Below are 6,340 nucleotides of genomic sequence, written 5' to 3'. Positions count from 1 at the left end.
CTGGTTATCATACGCATATGTCCTTTTAGTAAAACTGAAAGGAAAGGAGAAAGTTTATTGAGGAAAGGAGATGCTTTGTTCCTGCTTGATAGCCAGATTTTGATTCAAGCACCACATATAAAGATTGCCAGTTGCAACAGAACAGAAGCAGAGAAAGAATGTGCTTTTTCAACAGGAGCTGCTCAGTTCTGCTTACATGATTGTGAAAAACAAATCTTTTACCAGTTCAGCTGTCCAAGGGAACCCTTTCTTCAACTTTTTTGACCATTAGTGAAAGTGATCACATAAAACAGCAGCCCTATTTATGATGCTGGCAGAAGGCATAGTGTTTTTAGTATCAAATAAAAGGAAAATTAGAGAAATGAGAAAGCCATATTTCCAGTATAATCTTAAAGCCATAGAAATGATCACACAAAACACCTTTATGGAGGGAGAACACAGAAAGCAGTAGAAGTGGCCATGCTGGAGGCTGCAGCCAGCACAGATGACAAGAAGAAAGGTAGCAGTATGTGACCACATTGCAGCAGCATGCAAATAGCTAAAAATACCGGAAAACATCCCAAGGTGTCTGACACAAGAAGGTGCTTTCACTCAGGAGATAACATAACGGGACAGACAACACTGCATTATTACACAAAGAATTCAAATTAATTCTGGAACAGTTGTGCAAAGGACAATTGTATCAAAAGATCTGAAAAGATTATAGAGTCTACACTCATCCAGCAAAGCTATGTTAAATGTTGGGTAGGGAGCCACTAGAGCCACAACACACAAGAATTAATGTAAGTGGAAGAAAGATAAAATTGGTTCTGGAGCAGTTGTTGCTGTGGAAAACATATATAAGCATTCAGCTGCAGACCTGAAGAAGACCTAATTCAATTCTGCACATGTACAGTATTACTAAATATTACAAAAGAGTGTACACCACAAAAGAGTGTATATGTATATATATTAGCTATTTATAGCTAATTCCTAAGGAAAATAGAGAAAAGAAAGATGTTGCAATACTACTATGAGAAATTATCAGCTACTGTTATTTTGATTGCCAGCAATGAAAGAGTTAACTACAGAAGGAGAGCTTGGTTACACTGGTGATAGAGAGTAATCTATAAATAAATGCATTTCCCAGGTTTTCACAGAATTAGATAAAAAAGAACAAAATAAGATTGAGATAATTTGCCGTTTCTTTTGTTGTCACAGTTCTACATTGCTTTTCATTATCAATGCACTGTCGCCGTTTCCAAGACAGGAAAGATTAGATATGTACTTTTTGAGTAAAAGCACAATTACTTCTGTAGGTATCACAACACTTAATACACATATGCTTTCGGAATGATATTTGTATATCAGCATGTAAGATGCCTAAGTTGTCTGAAGCCAAAATGCTATTAGAAATAAATGACACTTTCAGCTTTTGGCAAATTTTCACGCAGAAGAATCTCTGCTAACTACAGCCCCTGTAATTACAATCTCACCCCTTAAACATTTCTCCAGTCCTCTGTTAGTCCTCAGAAAGAACATGCTTTATAGGGATGAGATTACCAACAAAGTATCTGGCTGGTAAACTTGACAGCACAAAGCTGAACAAATTGCATAGCCCTACGTAGGTCAAATGAGACAACCTTTCCTTGTATATAAAGAAACAGGAAACATTAGAATATCTATAGAGATAGTGAGAAGTGTTTCAAACCCTAACACATACAGCTTTTAAACAGGATCATGAAAATTCTAAGATCCCTTCCTCTTCCCCTTCCCCTTCCCTTCTCCTTCTCTTCCCTTCCCCTACTCTTCCCTTCCCCTTTCCCCTTTCCCTTCCCCTTTTCCCCCTTTGAGTTATTTTTAACAGATTCTCCATCAAATAAAATGTATAGTAAATCTGAAATGAAGGTAAGGTATATAATCTAACTTGTTCACTGAAAAGGTCCACGTGCTTCAGCAGCTGTAGAAAGTAGTGCATCCCTGTAACATTTAACAGTGTTTCAGAAGAAAGAATAAATGCAGTAGAAAACCAGAAGCCTGTCATGTATTTCAAATGTTTCAAACACACATACAAGCCCAGCCCAGTGTTATGTCCCAGTGGAAATGAAAGTTTTATTAATAACACAGACATGTGAACAACTTACTGAGTTTGGTATCATCTGGTTTTGTTGTAGAAATGCTTCTTTAAGCCTTTAGTGACACAATTGAACCCAAAATCATTAAACAATTTCTTTTTTTTTTCTTTTTTTTCTTTTTTTTAAACCCAGAATACAGATGCTGGTGCTACAACTTGGCAACATTATTTTCAAAGTGAGCTCATCCCAGAGAAAGTAATCTTAGGGATGTGTGCTTTATCAGGGGCCTCAGTTATACAGTAACCCAATAGAAAAAGGCTTAGAATCAAGGAAGAAAAAAAAAACAACTGAATTAAAATCAAGGCCTTTGCTGACCTTAAACAACAGCAATTTCAGCATCAGCCAGCTGACTCTAGTTAGAGACTCAGGGCTAAAAGCCTGTCAGAAACTTGCGCAAAACCGGGTGGAGCAGGAGGAAGAAGCCTCTGCCAGGTTTGCTCTCATCTTGGCAAGGAGCTGCTTGTCACTGACAGAGCGCTTCTGCACCAAGAGCGTATTTGTACAACTGCAGTGCTTTGAAAGTAAGTGCTTTCTGACATTCACGTGGGATGCTGATATAAACAAATGCACGACAAAAATACAGCAGTCAGGTGGATGGCCTTGACCACACAGACAGATGTGTACTCTATCAGACAGCTGTAAAATATATAACCTGAAGAGAAAAACCAGGCTTGTTTCCCACCCTGCAGAGTCATTTAATGGATTTCAGCAGTGAGTAGGCCACAAGGTTGTTTTGCTGGTATGGAAATGTAGTTGTTTCCTTCTCTGAATATACAGAGCAGGCAAAAATGCTCAGAGAACGTCATCCATAAAGAAGTAGAAATCAATACTGCAATACATGATACTCATGAAGACTTGACTTGGCTAAAAGCTCTTAATTTCCACTCTAGTCCTTCATGGCATTTTTGCTGCTGTCAGAAACCATCCCAGCAATGATTTATTGACAAAGAAAATAGGTAACTAAAGTAAGGCTTCTGGGTCCATACTTAGTTACCAAAATAAACTGTCTGATTTTCAAGCTTGCCCAGAACCAGGAGCTTTTGGGAGAACACATATGATTGAGAAGGAACGATTACATAGCAGATGAAATCAGAGGCAAACCAGCCACAGTCCACTAAATTACATGGGAAATGAAGTCTATACTGTCAAATAGAATATATTTTGCTTCTTTTCACTTTTTAGTTCCAGTTCTCCAGTTTGTGGCCCCAAATAGAAGGAACTGGGAACCAATTCAGCTGACCTGTTAGGACATGTTTCCAGTGCTGCACCACATCACTTATACATCTGAACATCTTCTAATCCATGGTAATGTAATGAATTCTAAATCACTATCTCCGGATATCTAACAAAGAATAATTTATGAGATCTTAAACTCGTTTAGATCAACCTCCTGTAGAAGAGAGCATCTTTTTACATCCATTATCTTCAATGTGTCCTGCTTGATGCAAGCATGCAATGAAAAGTCTTCTTTAGAAAGTGCTTGATACTGTCAGAATTCCATTTTACTTCTTATAGCTCCAGATGGCCAGGAGCACAGACAACTTTGAGCAGATGCTTCTGATATTTGGTATCACTCAGGTAGATGAAAGTTGCCCCCAAACTCCCCAGTAAATCAGAATGTTACAAATAATGTATTTGCAAATAAAGCTTGAAGCTCCTGCGGGCTAAAAACATTCCATGTTTCACTAAGAAATAAATGGGAAAGTAGTGACTAGCAAATTTAGGCCTGCTTGCTACAGAAGACTTCAAATAATATTCAGGGTGAAAAACCCCTTGAGAGCAGACCTGTGGAGAAGGACTTGAGGGTCCTGGTGGATGAGAAGCTGGACATGAGCCAGCAATGTGCACTTGCAGCCCAGAAGGCCAACAGAAGGCTGCATTAAAAGAGGAGTGGTCAGCAGGGAGAGGGAAGTGATTGTCACCCTCTACTCAGCTCTTGTGAGGCCCCATCTGCAGTAGTACATCTAGGCCTGGGTCCCTCAGCACAAGAAAGTCCAGAGGAAGGCCACTAAGATTATAAGAGGGCTGGAGCTCCTCTCCTATGAGGAAAGGTTGAGGGACCTGGGCTTGTTTAGCTTGGAGAAGTCTCCAGGGAGACCTCATTGTAGCCTTACAGTATTTGGAGGGAGAGTATCAACAGGAGAGGAAACTGCTGTTTACAAGTGTGGTTAGTGATAGGACAAGGGGCAATGGTTTTAAGCTGAGACAGGGGAGATTTAGGTTAGATATTAGGTTGATGTTTTTCACACAGAGGGTGGTGACGCACTGGAACAGGTTGCCCAGGGAGGTTGTGGATGCTCCATCCCTGGAGGCATTCAAGGCCAGGCTGGATGTGGCTCTGGGCAGCCTGGTCTGGTGGCTGGTGACCCTGCACATAGCAGGGGGTTGAAATGAGATGATCATTGTGGTCCTTTTCAACCCAGGTCATTCTATGATTCTATGACCTTAAAGAAAAAATATATAGTTTCAATTTTTCAGCCACATCTAGTCCAACATTGCTTTAAAGTAGTGTTAGAAGTGTGTGTGTGTAGCATTTTATAGAACACTGTGTGCTAGTCAAACAGTGTCAGGGATGGATATTCATAAGAAAAATATATAGTGAGTCATGTGTTGGGTAGAAGAGTAAAAAATTCTGCTCATTCTACCCTGAATTTGTTATCATTAAAATATAAAGCTTAGCTCTCCATATATATATATACACATATATAGGCACAAATTTGACTGATCCTAGGAACACAAAAAGTTCAAATTCTCCATGTCAAATGGACATACACTAACTGACCTGCACCATACAGAGTAAATGCCATTTAACTCCCATTACAGGAAAAGACCTGTAGACTCAACTATATTTTTGGTTTAAATTAGTGGTGAGGGAGCATGCAAGGCTCCTTCAGTGAGAGATTTACTGTTGTCAAAGAATGACCTAGAATTTCTGCATGTAAATCTATTTCTTTATTACCATAATGTTATACTTTTGGGGGTAGTTCTCTTTAAATTTGTGTTTCTGTATGAAGAGTTCAGGCATAATCTCACCCGTCTGCCCTCATATACTTTGCACATTTGTGACAATATAAGGTTCTCAGCTCTTGCAAAAACATGACTCACATGGTAAAAAGCTCCACTTTGTTAGGTCTTGTACAAGCCAGTCTGCTCTGACCATTCCAGCTCAAATGTTAGGACACCTTTTTCAAAGACTTTTTCAAAGCTCTCTAATTTTCTGCCAACTACCTCTCTTGAAGGAACCTAGCATCATAGCTTCTCTAGGAAGTCTCAGCCACAGCCCTCTACTTCTCTCGCTAATTCCTAGACTCACAACCTTCATTTTGTTTAGGGATTCTGCAGCCACTCTCTTTCATTAGCTTCTTCAGAGTGCAGCTAGAGTTCTTAAACCTCCTTGATACCCAAGTCATTGTCCAAGCCCAAGTCACAGCATGTATCAGAGCCCCATTGAAGACCCCTCTCTTTGCCTTGGGTTTACCACGTTCAGATGAATCACCTAAACATTCTCATCCTGTCAAACAGGGATTTGAACGTGTTCCCTTAAAAGTATCTTGCTATTAAGGAGAGGTCAAAGAGAGTAGAGTTGTGCTTGCTGAAAGACATGAGCCTATCCTGTTACAGGCAGAGAGCAAGTCAAAACATTCCAGCTGATGGATTTTGAACGTATCAGCAGATTCAAACTTCATTCCTGTACTCATGTTAGCAGCTTCAGTGCCAATGGTAATATTGTAAATGATGGCACTAAAGCCTCACAAACAAAAAAAAATTGCAAATCAAAACAAAAAAGAAAATCTGTGATCAAATCCTGCACCAAATATCTGTGTTTTGTTAAAGCTCGGGTGCTTATCTGAACACTCAAGAATATTAGCATTTGCACAACAGAGATTTCAGCACGCAACTTGCAGGCTGCCAGTGAAAGTTCTCATATCTGTTCTGAACATTCTTCTTAGAGATCTGTACTGAACTTGCAGGCTAAGTATTCTAACATACTTGGAAAGATACACAGTGAAACAATCCATTTGAGTGTAAAGCTTGATCCTGGCTTTACTGCTTGTTTTCTTTTCATGGACAAATGAGTTTTACAAATCCTTGAAAATAAGAATCACCGATTTATTGTGCCATTTGTGCAGCCCCGTTATTTACTGTCCATATTTCTATGAGGAAAAAAAGGGGGGAAAAGAAAAAAAAGGGGGGGGGGTCCTGTGCATATTTAATGTTAGAGTTTC

This window comes from Coturnix japonica, chromosome 1 (genome assembly GCF_001577835.2).
Source record: "Coturnix japonica isolate 7356 chromosome 1, Coturnix japonica 2.1, whole genome shotgun sequence".
NCBI lineage: Eukaryota > Metazoa > Chordata > Aves > Galliformes > Phasianidae > Coturnix > Coturnix japonica.
The sequence above is the reverse complement of the archived record's forward strand: the minus strand, read 5'-3'. Positions refer to the sequence as shown.